This window comes from Oncorhynchus mykiss, chromosome 8 (genome assembly GCF_057628025.1).
Source record: "Oncorhynchus mykiss isolate SJ-2025 chromosome 8, ASM5762802v1, whole genome shotgun sequence".
Taxonomy (NCBI): domain Eukaryota; kingdom Metazoa; phylum Chordata; class Actinopteri; order Salmoniformes; family Salmonidae; genus Oncorhynchus; species Oncorhynchus mykiss.
The window spans coordinates 73,930,276-73,941,365 of NC_143029.1; the positions used below are offsets into that span (position 1 = coordinate 73,930,276).

General features: G+C 44.4%; 1 long non-coding RNA gene across 1 annotated transcript in view; it reads right to left on the minus strand.

The window, feature by feature from the left end:
* Positions 1-7,913, minus strand: part of LOC149982108 (uncharacterized) — a 127,043-nt gene extending 119,130 nt beyond the window's left edge. The window contains exon 1 of the long non-coding RNA XR_016482595.1: positions 7,789-7,913. This is a non-coding gene — a long non-coding RNA (uncharacterized LOC149982108). The remainder of the gene's footprint in view (positions 1-7,788) is intronic.
* Between the last annotated feature and the right edge of the window lie 3,177 nt (positions 7,914-11,090).

An 11,090-nucleotide genomic window follows, 5' to 3' on the forward strand; every position in this document is an offset into this window, starting at 1 on the left:
CTGTATCAGTTTTGCACATCGAGAGACTGAATTTTTTTTCCATTCCTCCTTGCAAAACAGCTCGAGCTCAGTGAGGTTGGATGGAGAGCATTGTGAACAGCAGTTTTCAGTTCTTTCCACAGATTCTCGATTGGATTCAGGTCTGGACTTTGACTTGGCCATTCTAACACCTGGATATGTTTATTTTTGAACCATTCCATTGTAGATTTTGCTTTATGTTTTGGATCATTGTCTTGTTGGAAGACAAATCTCCGTCCCAGTCTCAGGTCTTTTGCAGACTCCATCAGGTTTTCTTCCAGAATGGTCCTGTATTAGGCTCCATCCATCTTCCCATCAATTTTAACCATCTTCCCTGTCCCTGCTGAAGAAAAGCAGGCCCAAACCATGATGCTGCCACCACCATGTTTGACAGTGGGGATGGTGTGTTCAGCTGTGTTGCTTTTACACCAAACATAACGTTTTGCATTGTTGCCAAAAAGTTCAATTTTGGTTTCATCTGACCAGAGCACCTTCTTCCACATGTTTGGTGTGTCTCCCAGGTGGCTTGTGGCAAACTTTAAACAACACTTTTTATGGATGTCTTTAAGAAATGGCTTTCTTCTTGCCACTCTTCCATAAAGGTCAGATTTGTGCAATATACGACTGATTGTTGTCCTATGGACAGAGTCTCCCACCTCAGCTGTAGATCTCTGCAGTTCATCCAGAGTGATCATGGGCCTCTTGGCTGCATCTCTGATCAGTCTTCTCCTTGTATGAGCTGAAAGTTTAGAGCGACGGCCAGGTCTTGGTAGATTTGCAGTGGTCTGATACTCCTTCCATTTCAATATTATCGCTTGCACAGTGCTCCTTGGGATGTTTAAAGCTTGGGAAATCTTTTTGTATCCAAATCCGGCTTTAAACTTCTTCACAACAGTATCTCGGACCTGCCTGGTGTGTTCCTTGTTCTTCATGATGCTCTCTGCGCTTTTAACGGACCTCTGAGACTATCACAGTGCAGGTGCATTTATACGGAGACTTGATTACACACAGGTGGATTGTATTTATCATCATTAGTCATTTAGGTCAACATTGGATCATTCAGAGATCATCACTGAACTTCTGGAGAGAGTTTGCTGCACTGAAAGTAAAGGAGCTGAATAATTTTGCACGCCCAATTTTTCAGTTTTTGATTTGTTAAAAAAGTTTGAAATATCCAATAAATGTCGTTCCACTTCATGATTGTGTCCCACTTGTTGTTGATTCTTCACAAAAAAATACAGTTTTATATCTTTATGTTTGAAGCCTGAAATGTGGCAAAAGCTCGCAAAGTTCAAGGGGGCCGAATACTTTCGCAAGGCACTGTACAACTTGCAAGCAACCTCCCTTTTAACTAAAATGTCCATCCAAATACTTCTGGCAGGGCAATAATAGTCCAGCTCTAATGAACTTCAATGGGATGTGCATTTGAAAAATAGAGAGTCTGTTGCAGGGTAAAGCACTGGAATGAGAGGGAAGAGAAAGAGATAGAGAAATCTTAGCTGTGGTCTTCAGGCCTGCCGGTGTACTGTCTGACTGTCCGATGGTTTGTTGGTTTGTATGTTAAAGCTTCGCAACAATGTTGCTACTAATCCATGCGATCCATAACGGGCGCGGTCCCAAACATAAACAACCACGATCTAAAGCGATCACACCGATGATTGAGTTAAATACTTTATAAACTACAAACGCTGAAAACAAACAAAACTTCTGCAGCACAGCACACACAATCAAACTGTTGCGCCACCCAAGAGCCCCTCCCCAAAGAGCTGAACAAGCTTTTTTTATTTCCTCCTTCCTTACTGCTCATGCGCTCTTAAAGTGGCAGCGCACGGTGAAGGCTCCGAGCAGATTTTGCCACAAATGTATACATAATTTAGTTATTATTCATAAAAATCCCATAACACCCCTCATGATTAGAGTCAAGCAGACAGCCACTGGCAGACTGGACAGGCATGTTTGTTATCTTCTAAACTAAGTTGATGAACTCAACTGTCAAAAGAGTAGTAAGGCAACTTGTAGCTCTGTGTTGTACACATAATTGCCAATCAATTAATTAGTCACAGAAGGCTTCCTTTTGACAGAATATGACAATATAGCCCAGTGCCTAGAGTAAGATGATGGAAATGTTTTACAAATCAGTCTCAACCTCCTGAAGATTGATATTCATTAGACTTATCATGAATGTGGAGTAATTTGTAGAAACACCCAGTATTTGTAAACATAGATCAGTGGTAGCCAACCCTCTTGGAGAGCTACCTCGAGGCAGGATTTTCTATGGTCCTATTTTAAAGGGATAGCATAGTTCACCCAAATTAATTACATATTTACATGTTTGTTTCTTATGGAAAAGGAGAGACAGCAATCCATCATATGGTTAGCCACTGCCAGGTCCGGCGGCAACGAGAGATGAGACGTTGAGCGGATGGAACCGCCACTTCAATCTCCTGATCTGGAAACAGAGAAGGTCCATATGATGGATTGCGGTCTCTCCTTTTCCATAAGAAACAAACATGTAAATATGTAATTAATTTGGGTGAACTATGCTATCCCTTTAAAATATGACCATAGAAAATCCGTAACAAAATCTGGAATGGTGACAGGCCGGTGGAGGAACACTGGAGAGTGTTGTGTGCGTACTCCACCCAGGGAAGATGCTGACTCCAAGTGGCAGGGTTGGCAGACACACAGCACCATAAGGCGGTCTCCAGATCCTGGTTCACCGGCTCCGTTTGACCGTTGGACTGAGGGTGATAGCCCGAGGACAAACTGTACTCTTCTGGGGTCATCAGCCAGAACGCCCTACAGAATCTGGAGGCAAACTGGGGGCCCCGGTCGGAGACGATGTCCAGAGGAAGTCTGTGAAGGCGGAAAACATGCTGAATAAGTAGCTGATCAGTCTCATGGGCAGATGGAGGCTTAGGCAGTGGAATGAAATGTGCCCCCCAGGAAAAGTGGTCCACCATGACCAGGATGACAGTGTGGCCCTCTGAGGATGGAAAACCCGTGATGAAGGGTTGAGGAGGTGTTGTCAGCGGATGAAGAACACCCAGAGGCTGCTGACGAGGAGTCTTGTTCCGGATGCATGTCGGACAGGCAGCCACAAAGGTCCGAGTTTCCGCCTCCTCTGAGGTCCACCAAAACCTCCTCCTCAGAAACTCTAGTGTTCGCTGCCCTCCCAGATGAGAGGTGAGACTCGATGAGTTAACCCACTGAAGTACCTTGGACCGTGCCTCAAGAGGAACAACAAAAAAAAGTTTGTTAGATAGACAGTCGTCAGGAACTGCCTCCCTACCTTGTGCCTCCCTCACTACAGTCTCTATACCCCTGGACACTGGCACTAGGATGAGCGACCTGGGGATGATGGATCCAAGCGGCCAATCCTCACTGGAGCTGGAGAACTGGCGAGAAAGGGCATCCGACTTCACGTTCTTAGACCCCGGACATTAAGATAACGTGAATCTGAACCGAGGGAAGACAAGAGCCCAACGAGCCTGTCGGGGACTGAGGCATTTAGCCTCCTGGATGTAGGCCATGTTCTTGTGGTCAGTCCAACCGTAAATGGTTCTACTAATGATGTCAAGCAAAGAGGCAAAGAGGCACTGAGTTTGAAGGTAGGCTTTGAAATACATCCACAGGTACACCTCCAATTGACTCAAATTATGTCAATTATCATTTCAGAAACTTCTAAAGCCATGACATCATTTTCTTGAATTTTCCAAGCTGTTTAAAGGCACAGTCAACTTAGTGTATGTAAACTTCTGACCCACTGGAATTGTGATACAGTGAATTTTAAGTTAAATAATCTCTCTGTAAACAATTGTTGGAAAAATGTCTTGTGTCATGCACAAAGTAGATGTCCTAACCAACTTGCCAAAACTATAGTTTGTTAACAATACATTTGTGGAGTGGTTGAAAACAAGTTATAATGACTCCAACCTAAGTGTATGTTAACGTCTGACTTCAACTGTAACTGTTCATGGCTGCAGTATCTGGACCTAAGAGAGAATACAGCCCTCCTCTCTGAGAAGTAGGTCCGGGCAGGATGTCGATGGAACAATCGTAGGATCTGTAAGGAGGCAGTTCGCTGGCCCTTCGTTTGCGAAAGACCTGACCCAGATCCCAGTACTCCCAAGGTACGTGGGAAAGATCAGGCTTGTCATCCCCAGCCAGGGGAACAGGAGAATCGAAAGCCTCCAGACATGCAGGGTTTGGAGATAGTTGCTGGCGGGTGGACTGGAAAGGATTTCCACCCAGAACTCTTCCCGAGGGCCAGTCAATTTGAGGATTATGGATAGAAAACCACGGATGTCCAAGAACCAGGGGAAGCTCAGGAGACCAAATGTAACTGGATAAACTCCATATGATAATCCAGAACTCGTAGCTGAATAGGCATGTTGAGTTGCTCCACCTTCCCAGACCTTAGGGGTTGACCATCCAGCACAGTGGTCGACAACGGAATGTCCAGCTTAGTGAGAGGCAGCCCCTGTTGGCGAGCTAATGTATCCAGAAAACGATCCAGAAAACAGCCGGTAGCCCCAGATTCTATGAAAGCAGGAATGTTCAACTGCCCATTGTCCCACTGCAAGTTGGCCAGAAGCAAGGTGCATACCGTGTCGGCAGCTGGGGACTGTATCTGACTCGCCAGTATTCTCCCGTCTACTTACAAGTCATCCTGTTTCCGATCAGCTCGGGACAGGAGGCACGGAAATGTCCAGACTGTCCATAGTAAAGACAACGTTAATCAGAACGATAAGCGGAGGCTTTGGGAGTATTCACTCTTGAGATTTCTTATGTCGGCCTCAGAGAGCAAAAGCACCTGGTCATCCGGAGCAGCGACAGTGTTCCAGGATGGCTCAGTATTATCTGCCTTGACGCAAGCATAGAATGTGTTACGCTTGTGTGGGAGGGATGCTTCAGTGGGCACCGCACAGCTGGATTTTCCTTGATAGTCTGTAGTCCTTATCACATGCACGTCTGAGTTGTCACATCAATTCAAGTTTGAGTCTGTATTGTCTTTTTGCGTCCCTAATGGATTTGCGGACCTCATACCTTCTTTCCTTGTACACATCACGCGCCACCGAGTCATTGGGGTTCATTCATGTGACTTGAGTCCACAACTCTGTGAATTAGTCATTCAAAAATCATGTTAAACACTACTGTTACACAGAGTGAGTCCATGCAACTTATTATGTGACTTGTTAAGTGCATTTGAAGTCCTGAACTTATTTAGGCTTGCCATAACAAAAGGGGTTGAATAGTTATTGACTCAAGACATTTCAGCTTGTCATTCATTTGTAAAAAATTTCTAAAATCAAAAGTCCACTTTGACATTATGGGGTATTGTGTGTAGGCCAGAGCCAAAAATCACAATTCAATCCATTTTAAATGCAGGCTGTAACACAAAAAATGTGTCATATTTATTAATTTATTAATTTTTCACCTTTTATAAATTTTTCACCTTTATTTAACCAGGTAGGCCAGTTGAGAACAAGTTCTCATGTACATCTGCGACCTGGCCAAGATAAAGCAAAGCAGTGCGACACAAACAACAACACAGTTACACATGGAATAAGCAAACGTACAGTCAATAACACAATAGAAAAGTATATCTACAGTGTGTGCAAATGTAGTAAGATTAGGGAGGTAAAGGCAATAAATAGGCCATAGTGGCGAAATAATTACAATTTAAGAATTAAACACTGAAGTGATAGATGTGTAGAAGATGAATGTTCAAGTAGAGATACTGGGGTTCAAAGGAGCAAAAAATAAATAACAATATGGGGATGAGGTAGTTGGGTGGGCTATTTACAGATGGGCTGTGTACGGGTGCAATGATCAGTAAGCTGCTCTGACAGCTGATGCTTAAAGTTAGTGAGGGAGATATAAGACTCCAGCTTCAGTGATTTTTGCAATTCATTCCAATCATTGGCAGCAGAGAACTGAAAGGAAAGATGGCCAAAGGAGGAGTTGGCTTTGGGGATGACCAGTGAAATATACCTGCTGGAGCGCGTGCTACATGTGGGTGCTGCTATGGTGACCAGTGAGCTGAGATAAGGCGGGGCTTTACATAGCAAAGACTTATAGATGACCTGGAGCCAGTAGGTTTGGCGACGAATATGTAGCGAGGGCCAGCCAACAAGAGCATACAGGTCGCAATGGTGGGTAGTATATTAGGCTTTGGTGACAAAACGGATGGCACTGTGATAGACTACATCCAATTTGCTGAGTAGAGGGTTGGAGGCTATTTTGTGAATGACATCGCCGAAGTCAAGGATCATTAGGATAGTCCGTTTTATGAGGGCAGCATGATTGAAGGTTGCTGCGAAATAGGAAGCCGATTCTAGAATACATTTTGGATTGGAGCTGCTTAATGTGAGCCTGGAAGGAGATTTTCCTTCCTGTTTGGCCCTGTCCGGGGGTGTCCTCGGAGTGGGCCACAGTGTCTCCTGACCCCTCCTGTCTCAGCCTCCAGTATTTATGCTGCAGTAGTTCATGTGTCGGGGGGCTAGGGTCAGTTTGTTATATCTGGAGTACTTCTCCTGTCCTATTTGGTGTCCTGTGTGAATCTAAGTGTGCGTTCTCTAATTCTCTCCTTCTCTCTTTCTCTCTCTCGGAGGACCTGAGCCCTAGGACCATGCCCCAGGACTACCTGACATGATGACTCCTTGCTGTCCCCAGTCCACCTGGCTGTGCTGCTGCTCCAGTTTCAACTGTTCTGCCTTATTATTATTCGACCATGCTGGTCATTTATGAACATTTGAACATCTTGGCCATGTTCTGTTATAATCTCCACCCGGCACAGCCAGAAGAGGACTGGCCATCCCACATATGCTCTCTCTAATTCTCTCTTTCTTTCTCTCTCTCGGAGGACCTGAGCCCTAGGACTATGCCCCAGGAATACCTGACATGATGACTCCTTGCTGTCCCCAGTCCACCTGACTGTGCTGCTGCTCCAGTTTCAACTATTCTGCCTTATTATTATTCGACCATGCTGGTCATTTATGAACATTTGGATATCTTGACCATGTTTTGTTATAATCTCCACCCGGCACAGCCAGAAGAGGACTGGCCACCCCACATAGCCTGGTTCCTCTCTAGGTTTCTTCCTAGGTTTTGGCCTTTCTAGGGAGTTTTTCCTAGCCACCGTGCTTCTACACCTGCATTGCTTGCTGTTTGGGGTTTTAGGCTGGGTTTCTGTACAGCACTTTGAGATATCAGCTGATGTACGAAGGGCTATATAAATAGATTTGATTTGATTTTACAGTCTAGCCAGACACCTAAGTATTTGTAGTTTTCCACATATTCTAAGTCAGAACCGTCCACAGTAGTGATGCTACACGGGCGGGTGGGTGCGGGCAGCGATTGGTTGAAGAGCATGTATTTAGTTTTACTTGCATTTAAGAGCAGTTGGAGACCATGGAAGGAGTGTTGTATGGCATTGAAGCTCATCTGGAGGATTGTTAACCTCTCTGATCTCCCAAACCCGGATCCGGTATCGTGACTACAGCCTCAAGCTCATTACCATAACGCAACGTTAACTATTCATGAAAATCGCAAATGAAATGAAATAAATATGCCATCTCTCAAGCTTAGCCTTTTGTAAACAACACTGTCATCTCAGATTTTCAAAATATGCTTCTCAACCATAGGAAAACAATAATTTGTGTAAAAGTAGCTAGCTAGCATAGCATTTAGCGTTAGCATTAGCGTTAGCATCCAGCACGCAACATTTCAACAAAAACATAAAAGCCTTCAAATAAAATAATTTACCTTTGAAGAACTTGTGATGTTTTCAATGAGGATACTCTCAGTTAGATAGCAGATGCTCAGTTTTTCCAAAAAGATTCTTTGTGTATTAGAAATAGCTCCGTTTTATACATCACATTTGGCTACCAAAAAAAAACGAAAATTCAGTCCTCAAAATGCGAACTTTTTTCCAAATTAACTCCATAATATCGACTGAAAACATGGCAAACGTTGTTTAGAATCAATCCTCAAGGTGTTTTTCACATATCTCTTCATTGATATATCGTTCTTGGACGCATGGTTTCTCCCCTCAATGCAATGGAAAAGTACAAGCAGCTGGCAATTGCGCACCGAATTCCACGCAGGACACCAGGCGGACACTTGGAAAATGTAGTCTCTTATGGTCAATCTTCCAATGATATGCCTACAAATACGTCACAATGCTGCTAACACATTGGGGGAACGACAGAAAGTGTAGGCTCATTCCTTGCGCAATCACAGCCATATAAGGAGACAATGGAAAACAGAGCTTCAGAAATTCTGCTCATTTCCTGGTTGACGCATCATCTTGGTTTCGCCTGTAGAATGAGTTCTGGGGCACTTACAGACAATATCTTTGCAGATTCTGAAACTTCAGAGTGTTTTCTTTCAAAAAACGGAATATGCATAGTCGAGCATCTTTTCGTGACAAAATATCGCGCTTAAAACGGGAACGTTTTTTATCCAAAAATGAAATAGCGCCCCTAGAGATCAAAGAGGTTAACACTGTCCAAAGAAGGGCCAGAAGTATACAGTATGGTGTCGTCTGCGGATCGGTGGATCAGAGAATCACCAGCAGCAAGAGCGAAATCATTGATGTAATCTGAAAAAATAGTCGGCCCGAGAATTGAACCCTGTGGCACCCCCATAGAGACTGCCAGAGGTCCAGACAACAGGCAGCAAGAACTCCTCCGATTTGACACAATGAACTCTATCTGAGAAGTAGTTGGTGAACCAGGCGAGGCAGTCATTTGAGAAACCAAGGCTATTGAGTCTGCCGATAAGAATGCTGTGATTGCCAGAGTCGAAAGCCTTGGCCACGTCGATGAAGACTGCTGCACAGTATTGTCTTTTATCGATGGCGGTAATGATATTGTTTATGACCTTGAGCGTAGCTGAGGTACACCCATGACCAGCTCGGAAACCAGATTGCATTGCGGAGAAGGTACGGTGGGATTTGAAATGGTCGGTAATCTGTTTGTTAACTTTGCTTTCAAAGACTTTAGAACGGCAGGGTAGGATAGATATAGGTCTGTAGCAGTTTGGGTCTAGAGTGTCTCCCCCTTTGAAGAGGGGGATGACTGCGGCAGCTTTCCGATCTTTAGCGATCTCAGACGATACGAAAGAGAGGTTGAACAGGCTAGTAATAGGGGTTGCAACAATTGCGGTTTATAGTTTTAGAAAGAGAGGGTCCAGATTGTTTATCCCAGATGATTTGTAGGGATCCAGATTTTGCTGCTCTTTCAGAAAATCAGCTATCTGGATTTGGGTGAAGGAGAAGTGGGGTAGGCCAGTTGCTGGGGGTGGTGCAGAGCTGTTGACCGGGGTAGTCGTAGCCAGGTGGAAAGCATGGCCAGCCGTGGCAAAATGCTTATTGAAATTCTCGATTGTCGTAGATTTATCAGTGGTGACAGTGTTTCCTAGCCTCTGTGCAGTGGTCACCTGGGAGGAGGTGCTCTTATTCTTCATGGACTTTACAGTGTCCCAGAACTTTTTGGAGTTTGTGCTACAGGATGCAAATTTCTGTTTGAAAAAGATATCATCTGCTTTCCTAACTGCCTGTGTATATTGGTTCCTAACTTCCCTGAAAAGTTGCATATCGCGGGGGCTATTCAATGCTAATGCAGTATGACTAACACAAAAACATCTTGTGGCAAGGGCAATCAAGTCGGAAGTGAACCAAGGGCTATATCTGTTCTTAGTTCTACATTTTTTGAATGGGGCATGCTTATAATAAGATAAGATAAGATGGTGAGGAAAGCACTTTTAAAGAATTACCAGGCATCCTCTACTGACGGAATGAGCTCAATATCATTCCAGGATACCCGGACCAGGTCAATTAGAAAGGCCTGCTCGCTGAAGTGATTTTCGGAGCAATTGACAGTGGTGAGGGGGGTCGTTTGACCACGGACCCATTACGAACGCAGGCAATGAGGCAGTGATTGCTGAGATCCTGGTTGAAGACAGCAGAAGTGTATTTAGAAGGCAGGTTGGTCAGGATGATATCTATGAGGGTGCCCGTGTTTATGGATTTAGGGTTGTACCTGGTAGGTTTAATGATAATTTGTGTGAGATTGAGGGCATCTAGTTTAGATTGTAGGACGGCGTGTTAAGCATATCCCAGTTTAGATCACCTAACAGTATGAACTCTGAAGATAGATGGGGGGCAATTATTTCACATATGGTGTCCAGGGCACAGCTGGGGGCTGGGGGGGTCTATAACAAGTAGCAACAGTGAGAGACTTTTTTCCTGGAAAGATGGATTTTTAAAAGTAGAAGCTCGAACTGTTTGGGCACAGACCTGGATAGCATGACAGAACTCTGCAGACTATCTCTGCAGTAGATTGCATCTCCACACCCTTTGTCAGTTCTATCTTGGTGGGAAATGTTGACGTTGGGGATGGACATTTCAGAATTTTTGGTGGCTTTCCTAAGCCAGAATTCAGACACAGTAATACGTCAATGGGTGTAAATACTTTCTGAAGGCAATGTATATTCCTCAATGTTAATGGATGAGTCCAGGGTGGTTGAATCTTTGAACATATTCCAATCAGTATTCTCAAAACAATCCTGCAGCATTGACTCTGCCTCTGTCCAGCACCTCACTATTCTCTGTGTTGGTGGCTCCCTCTGAGTTGCTGATTGTAGGCGGGAAGTAGGAACAGAGAGATTTAATCTGATTGGCCAAAGTGGGGGCGGGGGGTGGCTTTGTACGCATCACCGATGTTTGTGTATTCATGTTCATGCACAGCGGATCCTCCTCTGGGGAAGGACACATGTTGGTGATATTTTGGGAAAATGTGTTTTAGACAGGCTTGGTTAAATCCACCCGCGACAATAAGGACTGCTTCCGGGTGAGAGGATTCTTGTTGGTTAATGATCCTATACAGTTCACTGAGTTCCGCCTTGGTGTTTGCTTGTGGCGGTAGATGCTGTTATAATAACACGTGAATTCCCTCGGCATATAGTGGGGTCAGCATTTTAATATCAGAAACTCCAGTTCAGGTGAACAGGAGCGTGCAATGTTTTCAACTTCAGTACACCAGGAATTGTTTATGAGGAAACAT